Consider the following 16747-nt stretch of genomic DNA (forward strand, 5'->3'; position numbering starts at 1 on the left):
TGAAAAGTTAAACTTCCCCATAAGATCTACCTTGTTCATCTCGTTCCTTTCCTGTACATCTCTGGAACTATTTGGTGACCTATAGAAAGATCCTAAAAAGGTGATCTCTCCTTTCCTATTTCTAACCTCAGCCCATACTACCTCAGTAGACAAGTCCTCAAACATCCTTCCTACCACCGTAATACTGTCCTTCCCTAACAATGCCACAGCTCCCTCTCTTTTACCATCTTCTCTGTTCTTACTGAAACATCTAAATCCCAGAATCTGCAACAACCATTCTTGTTACTCCTCTAGCCATGTCTCTGAAATGGCCACAACATCGAAGTCCCAGGTACCAACCCATGCTGCAAGTTCACCTACCTTATTCTGGTGCTGCTGGCGTTGAAGTCAACATATTTCAAACCACCTTCCTGCTTGCTGTTGTGACCTTGAAACCTTATTTCTGACCTTACTAGTCTCAACTTCCTGGACATTAGAACTACAATTTAGGTTCCCATCCCCCTGCTGAATTAGTTTAAACCCGCCTGAAGCGCATTAGCAAATTCCTCTACCCTCACCCCCCAGCCCCAGGTTATTGGTACCCTCTGGTTCAGGTGTAGACAACCTGTTTGTAGAGGTCTCACCTATCCCAGAATGAGCCCCCAATTATCCAGATATCCAAAACCCTCCCTCCTGCACCATCCCCGTAGCCACGTGTTCAACTCCTCTCTCTCCCTATTCCTGACCTCGCTAGCACGTGGCACGGGTAACAAACCAGAGGTAACACCTCTATTTGTTCTCGCTCTGAGCTTCCACTCTAGCTCCCTGAATTTCTGCCTTAAATCCCCATCCTTTTTTTACTTATGTCATTAGTGCCTATGTGGACCACGACTTGGGGTTGCTCCCCATTCCCCTCAAGGATCCGAAACCACGATCCGAGTCATAATATGCAATATCAGGACTGTTTTCCGTGCACCATGTCAGTGCTGTTTTCTGTATGTCTTATTTAACATTATTTCAGTGCTATTTTTTATGTTAATGCAGTGCTAAATTCTGTGCACACATCAGAGCTGTATTTTTTGTATTATAGTAGTGCTGTGTTCTGTGGTCTGTGTCAGCACCGTTCAATCAGCACTATACAGAGGAACTTTGATTATCTGGCATTCAATTATCTAAATTTTGGATTATTTGGCAAGACCGCAAGATGCTTGGCTAAACTATGTTATGTGGCATTCGATTGTCTGGTATTTGATTAACTGAACTAAATACTCCCCGCCTATGTCTTTCAGATAATCAAGATTCCCCTGTATTCTGTGTTTGGTCAATATGTATTCTGTGCATTATATTAATTGGGTGCTCTGGTTTCCTCACACAATCCAAAAGACGTGCATGTCATATGAATTGGCCATGCTAAATTTCCCATTGTGTTATGTGCATTAGTCAGGGGTAAATGTAGGGGAATGGGTTTGGGTGGGTTACTCTTCGGAGGGTTTGTGTGGATGTGTTGGGGCGGCATGGTGGCTCAGTGGTTAGCACTGCTGCCTCACAGCGCCAGGGACCTGGGTTCGGGCGACTGTCTGTGTGGAGTTTGCACTTTCTCCCCGTGTCTGCGTGGGTTTCCTCCGGGTGCTCCGGTTTCCTCCACAATCCAAAAGATGTGCAGGTTAGGTGAATTGGCCATGCTAAGTTGCCCATAGTGTTAGGTGCATTAGTCAGGGGTATATGTGGGGAATGGGTCTGCATTGGTTACTCTTCGGAGGGTCAGTACTTGTTGGCCCGAAGGGCCTGTTTCCATACCGTAGTTAATCTAATCTAATGCTATATTCTGCAGTACATTGTGTTGTATGAGTGATGTATTTTGTACATTATATCAGCAGTGTTCTGTGTATTATATCAATGTTATGTTCTGAGCATTATAACAGTGCTGCACTGTTTTCACCATTGTCAGCGCTGTTTTCTATCATATCAGTGCCTTCTTCTGTGCGCGATATCAAATATATGTCCTGTGTGTTATATCAGCGAGATCAATGTTGTTTTCTGTCATGTCAACACCTTATTCTATCCACAATATCAGGACTGTAATCTGCCGTTATATCTTGCTCATGATATCAGCACTGTATTCTGTGCACTATATTAGTGCTGTATTGTCTGTTATATCAGTGCTGTATTCTGTGTTGTATATCAGCACTGTGTTCCATGTATTCTATCTGTGTTGCATTCCATGTGTTATTTTGTTCATTATAGTGTAGTGGCACTGTGTGCACTACATTAGCATTCTGCATGCTATATCAGCATTCTTTTCTGTGTTATTTTAGTGTTTTTTAATTAAGCTAACAGTACATTTTGAGTGCTGTATCAGCACTTCATTCTGCGAGCCATATCAATGCTGTATTTTGAGTAATACATTAGTGCTGCATTCTGTGTTATATCAACACTGTGTTCCGCCTGTTCTATCAATGCTGTATTCTGTGTGCGCTATATCAATGCTGTATTCTGTGTGCAATATCAGCACTTGATTCTATGTGCTATATCAGTGCTGTTAGTATTTTCTAGGTTGTACTGGCGCTGTCTTTATACATTGCATTACCACTCTATTTGGTGCATAGTATCAATGTTGTATCCTTTGTACCAGCATTATATTCCATGCACTACATCAGCACCTCATTATGTGCCGTGTCAGTGCTGTATTCTGTTATGACGGTGCTTTATTCTGTACACTATGTCAGAACTGTTTTATGTAGGTTATGTCAGTGCTCTCTTTTGTATTTATACTAGTGCTGTGTTATATGTGTACTGTATTCCATATATTACATCAGCTCTGTGTTCTGTGTTTTATATTAGTGCTTTATTTTGTGCAACTTATTAGCACTATGTTTTGTTACATATGTGTTGAATTCTGTGCACTCTATCGGCACTGTAATTTTATTGTATCAGCATTGCATGCTGTGCACAATATCAATACTGTATTCTGTGACATCACTCAATTTTGTGCATTATATCAGTTCGGTGTTCTCTCCAATATATCAGCACTGAGCATTAATATCAATACTGTATGTCAGGAAGGGATGTAGGAGTACATTTCAGAGGGAAATTAGGAGAGCAAAAAGGGGACATGCAATTGCTTTGGCAGATAAAGTAAAGGGAAATTCAAAGAGATTCTAAAAGTATATTTAAGGTAAAAGAGTAATTAGGGAGAGAATAAGGCCCCTTGAAGGTTAATATGGTCATCTATATATGGAGCAAAGGAAATAGGTGAGATCCTAAGTGTCAGAAAAACATGAAAGCCCACATCTCCTCCCACACCTCCATCCAAGGCTCCAAAGGACTTTTTCACATCCGGTAGAGATGTTACTGCACATCCAAACACCTCATCTACTACTTTGGGGGACAGGACGCCAACTTGTGTAACGTTTCAGGGAACAGCTCTGGGACACACTCACCAAACAACCCCATCGTTCTGTGGCTGACCACTTCAACCCCCTCTCCCACTCCGACAGGTATATACAAGTCCTGGGCATCCTCCACTGCCAAATCCAAGCCACCCGACGACTGGAGGAAAAATGCCTCATCTACTACCTTGGGACCCTTAAACTACACAGCATCAACATCGACTTCACCAGTTTCCTTATCTCTCCTCCCCCCACCTCATCTCAGATCCAACCTTCCAACTCAGCACCACCCTCTTGACCCTGTCCTACTTGTCCATCTTTCTTCCCACCTATCCACTCCACCCTCCCCTCCAACTATCACTATCACTACCACACCTTATCTGCATCTATGTATTGCCTTCCCAGCTACCTTCCACTCCCACTCCCACTCCCACATTCCTGATAAAGGGCTTATGGCCAAAATATCGACTTTCTGCTCCTCAGATGCTGCCTGACCTGCTGTGCTTTTCCAGGGCCACACCTTTTGACCAAGAAAGTTAGGGAACTCGAGTAAGTACATCTTGAAAAGAGTCCACATTACAGAAGAGGAAGTGCTGGAGTCTTAAAATGCAAAAAGGTAGATAAATCCCCCAGGACCTAATCAAATATATCCCAGGACATTGTGGGAAGCTAAGGACTAAATTGTGGGTGATATTTGTATCTTTAACAGCTATGGGCAAGATACTAGAACACTGGAGTCATGGCTAATATTGTGCCTGTATTAAAGAAAGGCTGAAAGGAAAAGCCAGGGAGCCTGATGTCAGTGGTGGATAAGTTGATGGAGGGAATTCTGAAAGTCAGGATCTACGTATATTTGGAAAGGCAAGGACCAATTAGGAATATGGTTTTGTGCATTGGAAACCATGACTCTCAAAATTGATTGAGTCTTTAGAAGAGGTGACGAAGAGGATAGATGAGGGCTGCATGACAGACATTGTCTACATGGCCTTCAGCAGCGCCTTTCACAAAGTACTCCATGATAGACATAGGACCCAACTGGATACAAATTTGGCTTAACAGTAGGAGACAGAGAGTTGTGGTAAAGAGTTGTTTTTCATTCTGGAGGTCTATGATCAGCAGTGTGTGCCACAAGGATCAGTGCTGATTGCACTGTTGTTTGCCATATGAGTTAATGGTAAGACTCTGGAGATTGTTATCGAACAGAGAGACTGAGGGTGCAGGTACATAATATCTTGAAAGTGACGTTGCGCATAGTGAAGAAGGCATTTGATTTGAAGGCAGTGGTGCTAACCACATAGCCACTGTGCCACCCAGGCCAGACCATGGACTACAGGAGTTGAGATGACATGTTATGGCTGTACAGGTTTCATACCTGACATTACAGACAATGAGTTTTGTCCACGTCACTTTACTACAATAAGAAATGCAAAAATCTGGAGTCTGTGTGAGGATAATGAACTGCTTTAGAATGCAGCAAAACTTAACCCTCAGCCTGGTTGATAATTCTTTACTTACTGTTGCAAGACATGAGTATCCCAAATAAAGAACAAAGAAAATTTACAGCCCAGGAACATGCCCTTCGGCCCTCCAAGCCTGAGCCAATCCAAATGTACTGTGTAAACCTGTCAGTCAATTCCTAAACATTTGTATCCTTCGCTCCCCACCTATTCATGCATCTGTCCAGACGCATCTTAAATGAATCTACCGTGCCTGCCTCTACCACCTATGGTGGCATCGTGTTCCAAACGTCCACCACTCTCTGTGTGAAGTACTTGCCGTGTGTATCCCCCTTAAACTTTTCATCTCTCACCTTGAAAGCGTGACCTCTCGTTATTGAATCCTTCACCCTGGGAAAAAGCTTGTCACTATCCATCCTGTCTATACCCTTCATGATTTTGTAACTTCAATCAGGTTCCCCCTCAATCTCCTTTTTTCTAATGAAAACAAACGTAACCTACTCAACCTCTCTTCATAGCTAGCACCTTCCATATCAGGCAACATCCTCGTACACCTTCTCTGCAACCTCTCCAAAGCATCCACATCATTTTGGTAATGTGGCAACCAGAACTGTACACAGTATTCCAAATGCAGCCAAACCAATGACTTGTACAATTTTAACATAACTTGCCAGCTCTTATACTCAATACCCCGTCCAATGAAGGCAAGCATACTATATGCCTTCTTGACCACGCTATCCACTCTATCAGCAACCTTCAGGGTACAATGGACCTGCATTCCCAGATCTCTCTGCCCATCAACTTTTCCCAAGGCTCTTCCTTTTATTGTATAATTTGCTCTAGAATTAGTCTTGCCTAAATGCATCACCTCACATTTGTCTGGATAGAAATCCATCTGGCACTTTTCCGCCCAATTCTCCAGTCTGTCTATATCCTCCTGTATTCTTTGACAGTCCCTTATGCTTTCTGCTACTCCACCAATCTTAGTGTCATCTGCAAACTTGCTGATCATAACAACAGTGCCCTCTTCCAGATCATTTATGTATATTACAAACAACAGTGGCCCCAACACTGACCCCTGTGGAACACCACCTTTCTCCATTTCAAGAAACTCCCTTTGGATTGACATAGATAGTCTATTCAGTGCAGGCATATCATCACTGTGCGGGATGTTACCAGTCCGGATTTCACATCTGTATTTGAGTGTGGCTAATGGATAAGGAATTACACTGAGAGGGATGAACTATTGTTTTGTTAGTAGACATGATGTTTCCATGTCTATTTCTCATTATGTCTTGTTTTATGTAAACTGCATTAAATAGCATAATTTTGTCATTAAAATGAGGAATAACGTGGATATTTGGAAACCAATTCTCCTCCACCCATTCATAAGAAGATTGCTCTGTGCCATAGGTAAACATAAGTAATATTATGAGTGTCTTTACAAATTATGCAACTTTAAGAAGTTGCTTCCAAAAACTGAAGTTTTAAAGTAATGGGGTCACGAGCAAATGTTTAAGGTCTCACAAGACCTGAGATAGTACTAGTAGTGGAAACAATAGATGCTGAATATCACACCACAAAGGCAACATCCACAGAGAGAGAGAGAGCAAGTGAATGTTTCAAATCTAGATGACTCTTCCTCAGCTGAAGTAATCTTCAGCATTTGTTGTTTTCAGTACAGATTCCAGCATCTACAACAATTTGTTCCTACAGTACTGGTAGTGTTGGATGGTACTGGGCAACATGGTAGCAGAGTGGTTAACATTACTGCCTCATAGCACCAAAGATCTAGGTTTGATTCCAGCCTTGGGTGACTGCTTGTGTCTGCATGGATTTCAATACAGCACAGAACAGGCCGTTCGGCTCTCCATTAGGTGCTCTGGTTTCCTTCCACAGTCCAAAGAATGTGTAGATCCGGTGGATTGGCCCTGCTAAATTGGCCGTTGTGTTTAGGGGATGACAGGTTAGGTGGATTAACATTGGTAAATGTGGAATTACAAGGATATGTTGAGGGGCTGGATCTAGTTGGGATGGTCTTTGGAGGGTCAGTGCAGACTCAATAGGCCAAATAGTCTCTTGCACTGTAGGAATTCTGTGATTCTAGTTGCAGTGGAGTTCAGTGCACATTACAATAGATGTGATCACACTCAAATGGGTTGTTGTGTTGTCCCAGCTCTCACTGAGGAGTCAAGGCAACTTTCAAGTCTTGAAACAGGTGTCACAGGGTAACAAAAATTGGGCAACACTGCTTTAAAACAATGGTTTATGGACACTTTGCATCAACCTATGAACGTGCAAGAGCTTTATCATCAAGGAAGAATAACGTGAAGTTAATGACCTCAGAAACTCTTACTGATAAGCTAGTCATGATGGATCAGAGCAGAGTGGGGAATGGACATCCAAACATTACTGTTAAAGACTGGTGAATCTTGAGTAATTTCATAAGATTGATGCGAGAATGTGTTGTCAGGGGTGTCAACTTCAGTTGGATGTCTTCTGAAGATTTCAGCACATTGTCTCCTACCTCCAAGTCTCTCCTAGCCTGCCAATATTTTGATTGCTAAGAATGAAACTGTTTCTGAAAAATGTGGGGGGAAAAGCCCATTGTTTTCAAATGCCCTAGTATCCCCCATCCAACCATCTTCAGTTGTTTTATTAATGACCTCCATCATTAGGTCAGAAGTTGGGATGTTCGCTGATAATTGCACAATATTCAGCACCATTCGCAACTCCTCAGATATTAGTCCATGTTCAAAGGCAACAAGACCTGAAAATTATCTCGGCTTGGGGTGAAAAGTATTATTTGCACCACACAAATGCCAGGCAAAGAACTTCTCCAATAAGAAGTCAATGCCTTTTGACATTCAATAGAGTTATCATCACTGAATCCTCTATTAACAACATCCTGGGAGTTACTATTGACCAGAAACTCAACTCGACTCACCATATAAATACAATGGCTATTAGAGCAGGTCAGAGCTTGGAATCCTGCAGCGAGTACCTCACCTTCTGACTACCCAAAGCCTATCCATGCTTGCAAGGCACAAGTCAGTAGTGTGATGGAATACTCCCCACTTGCCTGGATGTGTGCAGCTTCAACAACACTCAAGAAGCTTGACACCATTCAGAACAAAGTCCAATTGATTGGCACAACATCCACTTCCTTTACCGTGAATGCTCAGTATCAGCAGTGGTGCACTCCAAAACTCGTCAAAAGATCCTTGAATAGTACGTTCTAAACTCTGACCATTTCCATACAAAGGGACAACAGTAACAGATTCATGGGTTTGCCACCCACTTGCAAGTTCCCCTCCAGGCCACTCGCCATCTTCATTTGGAAACATATCTCTGTTCCTAAGACAATAAGGCCATAAACAGGAATAGGCTATTCAGCTTCTTGAGCACGGTCTGCCGTTCAACAGGAACAAGACTGATCTGACATTCTTCATGTCTGATTTTCTGGGCTTTCCGCGTAACTGCTACTGATTAGGAATCTATCTATCTCAGCCTTAAATATATACAAGGACTATTCCCCCATACCTTTGTGAACAAGAACAAAGAAAATTTGCAGCAAGGGAGCAGGTCCTTCTGCCCTCCAAGCCTATGCTGATCCTCCAACTAAACCTGTCACCTATTTTCTAAGGATCTGTATCCCTCTGCTGCCTGCCTATTCATCTTTGATGATGCAATAGTGCCCATTTCTACCACTTCCGCTGGCAACATGTTCCAAGTACTCACCATCCTCTGCATAAAGAACTTTCCACCTATATCTCCCTTAAGCTTTTCCTCTCTTACCTTGAGTCCTGACATGGCCCCCACTCTGGGAAAAAACTTCTTGCTATCCACCCTGTCTACACCTATCATGATTTTGTAAACCTCAATCAGGTTCCCTCTCAACTTCCACCTTTCTAATGAAAATAATCCTAACCTGCACAACCTCTCTTCATAGCTAGCACCCACCGTACCAGACAACATCCTGGTGAACTTCTGCTGCACCCTCTCCAAAGCATCCACATCCTTTTGATAATGTGGCAACCAGAACTATATACAGTATTGCAAATGTGGCTAAACCAACATTCTAAACAACTGTAGCATGACCTGCCAATTCTTGTACTCTACCCTGTCCGATGAAGGAAAGCATGCCGTTTGCCTTCTTGACCACTCTATTGATTTGCATTGCCACTTTCGGGTTACATTGATTCTGAACACCCAGATCTCTCTGTACATCAAATTTCCCCAGGACTGTTCCATTTACCGTATAATTCCAAAATGCATCACCTCGCATTTGCCCAGATTTAACTCAATCTACCATTTCCCTGCCCAACTCTCCAATCTACCTTTATTCTGCTGCTTTCCTGGCAGTCCCCTTCACTATCTGCTTCTGTACCAATCTACTTGTAATCTTGTGGTAAGATGTTCCAAAGACTCTCAAATCCTCCTCAGTTCAATCTTAAATTGGTCCCACTTTATTCTGAGAATGTGCCCTCTGGTTCTAGACTCTTCCATGAGGAAAATATTTCTCAGCATTTACCTTGTCAAGCCCCATATAATTCTATATGTTTCAATATTGCATTCTTCAAAGCTTCACTGAGTCGATTCCTAATCTTTGCTTGGAATCCATACGGTGATCATCCTTAAGAACCTTCTCTGAACTGCCTCCAATGGAGTGATACCTTTCTTTAAATAAGGCGACCAGAACTGCTCACAGTACACCAGATGTAGTCTCACCAGCAGTAAGTCTTCCCGACAATTGAAATCCAATCCCATTGCAATTAGGGGTAACATTCTGTTAGCATTTCTGATCACCTGCTGCACCCATGTGTTAGCTCTCTGTGTTTTGTACATAAGTGCTCTCAAGTCCTTTCGTACTGCAGCTTTCTGTAATTTTTCTCAATATAGTTCTGCCTTCCAAAATGAACAAATTCACAATTTCCTAATCACTCTCCATTTGTCAATTTTCCCACTATGTAACCTATCAATATCTCTCTGTAAACTGAGTTAAAAATCACACAACACCAGGCTATAGTCCAATAGGTTTATTTGGAGACTCTAGCTTTCGAAGCGCTGCTTCCTTATTGTGAAGAAGCAGCCCTTTGAAAGCTAGTGCCCCCAAATAAACCTGTTGAACTATAATCTGGTGTTGTGTGATTTTTAACTTTGTCCACCCAGTCCAACTCCAGCTCCTTCAAATGTCTGTAAATTGTTTGCATGCTTTTCACATACTACCTTTCCATCTATTTTTGTGTCATTACAAATTTGGCTACAGCACTTTTGCTCCCTTCCTCCAAGTATGTGTAATAGCAGTACCAAGACTGATCTCTGTTATAGATTGCCAACCTGCAAAAAAAAACCCTTATCCCCACTTGCTGTTCCGTGCCAATGGGTAAACTCTCAATCTATGCAATTGTACGCAACAATATGGAGAGAGTGACCATTTATAAAAATGACAAAGCAATGGTCCCAAAATAGATCCTTGTGTCATACCACCAGTAGTGGAGAGAGTTATGTTTAGTTTAGCGATAGAAAGGGATAGGTAAATGCCGCAGGGCAAGAGTTATAGATGGGGGAAGGGAAATTAAAAGGCAATTAGGCAAGATGTAGGAGGCATAAAATGGGGCAACAAAATGCAAGGGATGAGGACAATTGAAATGTGGAGCTGGTTTTTGGAACAGATATTTCGTGTCTTTGATAAGTATGTCCCTGTCAGGCAAGGAGGAAGTGGGAGGGAGGTAAGGGAATTGTGGTATACTAAGGAAATCGTATCTCGTGCTAAGCAGAAGTAGGAGGCTTTATTTGACGTTGAGGCTAGATGATTCAGATGAGGCGATGGAGAGTTACAAGTTATTAGGAAGGATGTAAAGAGAGAATTAAGAAGAGCAAGGAGGGAACATGAGCTGTCTTTAGCAGGTAGAATAAAAGAGAACCCTAGATATGTGAGGAATAAAAGGATGACGAGGGTAGGAATAGAGCCTGTCAAAGGCAGAAGTGGGAAGCTGTGTGTGGACCCTGTGGAGATCGGAGAGGTGCTAAATGAATATTTCTCATCTGTTTTCACTCAGGAAAAGGAAAATATTGCAGAGGAGAATAATGAGATACGGACTATTAGACTTGAAAGGATTGAAGTTAGTAAGGAGGAGGTGTTATTAATTCTAGAAGGTGTTAAAGTAGATAAGTCTCTTGGCTGGATGGGAGCTTTCCAAGAATTCTCTGGGAAGCGAGGAAGGACATGGCCGGGCCTTTGGCCTTAATCTTTGAGTCATCATTGTCTACATGTTTAGTAACAGAGGACTGGAGGATAGCAAATGTTATGCCCTTGTTCAAGAAGGCCAGTAGAGATAACCCAGGTAATTATAGACCAGTGAGCCTTACGTCTGTGGTAGGAAAAGTTTTGGAGAGGATTATAAGAGATAGGATTTATAATCATCTAGCAAGCAATAATTTGATTGGAAATAGTCAACACGGGTTCACCAAGGGCACAAATCTCATTGAGTTTTTGAGAACGTGACCAAGCTTCTGAATGAGGGTAGGGCAGTAGATGTGGTGTATGCGGACTTCAGCAATATAGAAACATACAAGATGATCAGACGATTAATATAGATTTGATAAGGTTCCACAAGGGCAAGCTACTGGAGAAAATGTGGAGGAATGGGATTGAAGGTGATTTAGCAATTTGGATTAGAAATTGGCTTTCTGTAAGAAGGCAACGAGTGGTGGTTGATGGAAGTCTGGTTACTAGTGGTGTGCCACAAGGATCTGTTATGGAACCATTGCTGTTTGTCATTTTTATAAACAACTTGGATGGAGGCATAAGTGGATGGGTTAGTAAGTTTGCAGATGAAACTAAAGTCGGTGGAGTGGTGGACAGTATGGAAGAATGTTCCAGGTTACAGGGAGAGTTGAATAAACTGCAGAACTGGGCTGAAAGCTGGCAAATGGAGTTCAATGCCGATAAATATGGGGTGATTCACTTAGGGAAGAATAACAGGAAGGCAGAATACTGGGTCAATGGAAAGATTCTTGGTAGTGTGGATGGGCAGAGGGATCTTGGTGTCCATGTACATAGATCCCTGGAAGTTGCTACCCAGGTTGATAGTGCTGTTAAGAAGATATACGGTGTGTTAGGTTTCATTGGTAGAAGGATTGAGTTCCAGAGCCGCAATATCATGCTGCAACTATACAAAACGCTAGTGTGGTAGAACTTGGAATATTGTGAACAGTTCTGGTCCCCATATTTTGGGAAGGATGTGGAAGCACTGGAAAAGGTGCAGAAATTTACCAGGATGTTGCCTGGTCTGGAGGGAAGGTCTTATGAGGAATGACTGAGAGACTTGGATCTGTTCTCATTGGAGAGAAGAAGGCTTAAAGTCGATTTAATAAAAATATACAAGATGATCAGACAATTAGATAGGGTGGACTGTGAGAGTCTTTTTCTAGGATGATGACATCTGCTTGTATGAAGGGGTATAGCTGCAAATTGAGGGGTGATAGATTTAAGAAAGATGTTAGAGGCAGGTTCTTTATTCAGAGAGTGGTAAGAGCGTGGAATGCCCTGCCTGCCAATGTAGTTAATTCAGCCGTATTAGGGCCATTTAAACAGTCCTTGGATAAGCATATGGATGATAATGGGATAGTGTAGGTTGATGGGCTTAGATTAGTTCACAGGGAGAAAGTGAGGACTGCAGACGCTAGAGACCAGAGTTGAAAAGTGTGGTGCTAGAAAAGCGCAACAGGATTCCTGAAGAAGGGATTATGCCCGAAACGTCGATTCTCCTGCTCTTCGGATGCTGCCTGGCCTGCTGAGCTTTTCCAACACCACACTTTTCAACTTAGATTAACTCACAGGTCAGTGCAACATCGAGGGCCGAAGGGCTTGTTCTGCGCTGTATTGTTCTGTGTTCTATGTTCTATACTACCTCCAACAACATTGGTTCTTGTCATTTAAGCTTTTGTGAGTTACCTTGATAAACACTTTCTGGCTGTTCAAATCCAAAACATCTAATGGTTTCCTTCCATTTACTCTGAGACTTCCTGAAATACCTGTAAAAAATTAATTCGGAATAATTTTCTACTTGACTCTACTTGATTAGATTAATGCTTTACTTCCTTTTAATAGATGTTAGGCTAAATGGCTTTTTTCATCAATATGTTTTTGAATAGGGTTTTCACGTTGGCAGATTTTGCAATCCTCTGGTACTTCTCCAGAATCCTAGAAGTTTTAGAAAATTACAACCTCTGCATCTCTGTCGCTATTTCTTTGAGGATCCTAAGATGCAAGCCATTAGGGCCAGAGGATATATTTGCCTTTAGCCCCATGAGGTTGTCTAATACTACTTAGTGATGGTGTGATTGTGCCCCTTTTTCTTTAGTATTAAAGGGTTGTTTTGAAGTAAAGACTGATGGAAAATATTTGTTTAGCTCCTCTGCTATTTCCTTCTTCACCTAACTATCTCCTCCTATTAAATTCCTATGGGACCTATGTTCACTTTGACCTCTTTTTTTCCTTATTTTTAAAGACACTTTTCTTGTCAGTTTTTATATTCCTGAAATCACTGCACAGATACAAGTGACTCTTCATTTGAATGCTCATGGCTCTAACCAGCGACCTCAGAGACAGACCCTAGAATGAGGAAACTCTCCAAATAACCAGTTTATCTTTATCTTTATCTTGCATTGAGGCCAGTATCCTATCACCAAGTCACCCTATACATGTGCGCTATACGTGCCTTGGAGAAGGCATTTGGCCAGGATTGGTGTTCCTCCTGCTGTTTCACTCCCCACTCCCACTGGTCTGGGAAAATCAGATTTAACCTGGTGCAGAGTCTTCTCCCATCAGTAACGCTGCTGGAGCTATCCCTGTAGTTGTGTGAGGGGTAATCCTATTGTTAGTTGAAACTTTATTGCTGGAACAGCACAGCAGGTCAGGCAGCATCCAGGGAACAGGAGATTCGACGTTTCGGGCACAGGCCCTTCTTCAGGAATGAGCAGAGAGTGTTCAGCAGGAGAAGATAAAAGGTAGGGAGGAGGGACTTGGAGGAGGGGCGTTGGAAATGTGATAGGTGGAAAGAGGTCAAGGTGAGGGTGATAGGTCGGAGTAGGATGGAGGCGGAGAGGTCAAGAAGAAGACTGCAGGTCAGGAAGGCGGTGCCGGGCTGGAGGGATTCGGCTGAGACAAGGTGGGGGGAGGGGGGATGAAGAAACTGGTGAAGTCCAAGTTCATCCCCTGTGGTTGGAGGGTTCCCAGTCGGAAGATAAGACGCTCCTCCTCCGACCGTCGCGTTGTTGTGGTTTGGCGGTGGATGAGTCCAATGACCTGCATATCCTCGGTGGAGTGGGAGGGGGAGTTGAAATGCTGTGCTACAGGGTGGTTGGGTTGGTTCGTCCGGGTGGCCCAGAGGTGCTCTCTGAATCGCTCCGCAAGTAGGCGGCCTGTCTCCCCAATATAGAGGAGGCACACCGGCTGCAGCGGATGCAGTAGATGATGTGGGTGGAGGTGCAGGTGAATCTGTGGCGGATATGGAAGTTTCCTTTGGGGCCTTGGAGAGAAGTGAGGGGGGAGGTGTGGGCGCAAGTGTTGCACCTCCTGCGGTTGCAGGGGAAGGTGCCGGGAGTGGAGGTTGGGTCGGTGGGGGGTGTGGATCTGACAAGGGAGTCGCGGAGGGAGTGGTCTCTACGGAAAGCTGATAGGGGAGGGGAGGGAAATATATCCTTGGTGCTGGGGTCTGTTTGGAGGTGGCGGAAGTGACGGCGGATGATGCGCTATACATGGAGATTGGTGGGATGGTAGGTGAGGACCAGTGGGGTTCTGTCCTGGTGGCGGTTGGAGGGGCGGGGCTCAAGGACGGAGGAGCGGGAAGTGGAGGAGATGCGGTGGAGGGCACTTTCGACCACGTCGGGGGGGAAATTGCGGTCCTTGAAGAAGGAGGCCATCTGTGTTGTACGTATTTTGAACTGGTCCTCCTGGGAGCAGATGCGGCGGAGACGAAGGAATTGGGAGAATGGGATGGCGTTTTTACAGGGGGCAGGATGGGAGGAGGTGTAGTCCAGGTAGCTGTGGGAGTCGGTTGGTTTGTAGTAGAGTCCAGGTAGCTGTGGGAGTCGGTTGGTTTGTAGTAGAGGCCCCAAAGGAAACTTCCATATCCGCCACAGATTCACCTGCACCTCCACCCACATCATCTACTGCATCCGCTGCAGCCGGTGTGGCCTCCTCTATATTGGGGAGACAGGCCGCCTACTTGCAGAGCGATTCAGAGAGCACCTCTGGGCCACCCGGACGAACCAACCCAACCACCCTGTAGCACAGCATTTCAACTCCCCCTCCCACTCCACCGAGGATATGCAGGTCATTGGACTCATCCACCGCCAAACCACAACAACGCGACGGTCGGAGGAGGAGCGTCTTATCTTCCGACTGGGAACCCTCCAACCACAGGGGATGAACTTGGACTTCACCAGTTTCTTCATCCCCCCTCCCCCCACCTTGTCTCAGCCGAATCCCTCCAGCCCGGCACCGCCTTCCTGACCTGCAGTCTTCTTCTTGACCTCTCCGCCTCCATCCTACTCCGACCTATCACCCTCACCTTGACCTCTTTCCACCTATCACATTTCCAACGCCCCTCCTCCAAGTCCCTCCTCCCTACCTTTTATCTTCTCCTGCTGAACACTCTCTGCTCATTCCTGAAGAAGGGCCTGTGCCCGAAACGTCGAATCTCCTGTTCCCTGGATGCTGCCTGACCTGCTGTGCTGTTCCAGCAATAAAGTTTCAACTTTTATCTCCAGCATCTGCAGACCTCACTTTCTCCTCGTAATCCTATTGTTCAACAGGAACCCAAACTGTTTGGTATTGAATTAAGCTGTAGACTGTTTCTTCAAGCCTTCCTTCAATGTTTGGATTGCTCTTTCTGCCAGACCATTGGATGACGCATGGTATGGAACTGTCCAAACATGCTAAATGTCATTTGACCTCAAGAATGTTAAAATTCCTTGCTGGTCAATGATGTCCCATTGTCTGTGAGACTGTATTGCGAACGCTGCTCATAGCTTTTCAATTGTCATCCCTGAATAAATTCTATCCATGTCCAGTCACTCTGAATGGGCATCAACAATAACCAAGAACATTAAGCCCATGAAAGGACCATGAAAGTCGACATCTACCAAAGTCCAGAGTTTACACGGCCATTTCCATGGATGTGAGGGAGCTACTCGTGGTAATGTATGTGTTTGTTGGCATTCTGGGGACTGGCCCACCAATGTTGCTATGTTGGCATCTAGTCCTGGTCACTAGAAATAACATCTTGTCAACAGTTTCATTTTGGAAACCCCTGGAATGCTCTGGTGGAGTACAACCATTACCTGGTGGCGACCTTTACTTAAGACAATCAGTCTTGATCCGTGTAATAATATGTCGCCTAGGAGAAAGTGAGGACTGCAGATGCTGGAGTACCAGAGTTGAAAAATGTCATGCTGGAAAAACACAGCAAGCCAGGCAACATCCGAGGAGCAGGAGAATCGACATTTCGGGCATAAGGGCTGAAGAAGGGCTTATGCCCGAAACGTCGATTCTCCTGCTCCTCGGATGCTGCCTCGCCTGCTGTGTTTTTTCAGCATGATATTTTTCAATAATATGTCGTCCTCTATTGTATTCTGGTTTCACCAGCTCCAGAAAGGTTTAAATTCTGGTTGTGGTGGTCTTTTGTTTCCCCCTTCACTGCCAGCTGTTTTAGTTTTGCCAGGACAGGATCCTTTTGTGTCAATTGTTGTATATTTTCAGGGGTGACTAGAAGGGTATCCCAAATGAACTATTACCCGTGGAGGAACTGTCAGTGGTGTTTCTGCCAGTAGGAGGTGGCTCAAGACACCTACATTTGCGACTTGGCATCCTGGATGGTTTTCTAACTTATAACTGTTTGCACTGAGAATTAG

General features: G+C 44.0%; 1 protein-coding gene across 5 annotated transcripts in view; it reads left to right on the forward strand.

The window, feature by feature from the left end:
- oxr1a (oxidation resistance 1a) overlaps positions 1 to 16747 on the forward strand; it is a 583533-nt gene that overhangs the window by 247941 nt on the left and 318845 nt on the right. The window lies entirely within an intron of this gene.

The sequence above is a fragment of the Chiloscyllium plagiosum genome, unplaced genomic scaffold, assembly GCF_037043375.1.
Source record: "Chiloscyllium plagiosum isolate Xiang-an unplaced genomic scaffold, Cpla_swu_hap1 HiC_scaffold_4, whole genome shotgun sequence".
Lineage (NCBI taxonomy): Eukaryota > Metazoa > Chordata > Chondrichthyes > Orectolobiformes > Hemiscylliidae > Chiloscyllium > Chiloscyllium plagiosum.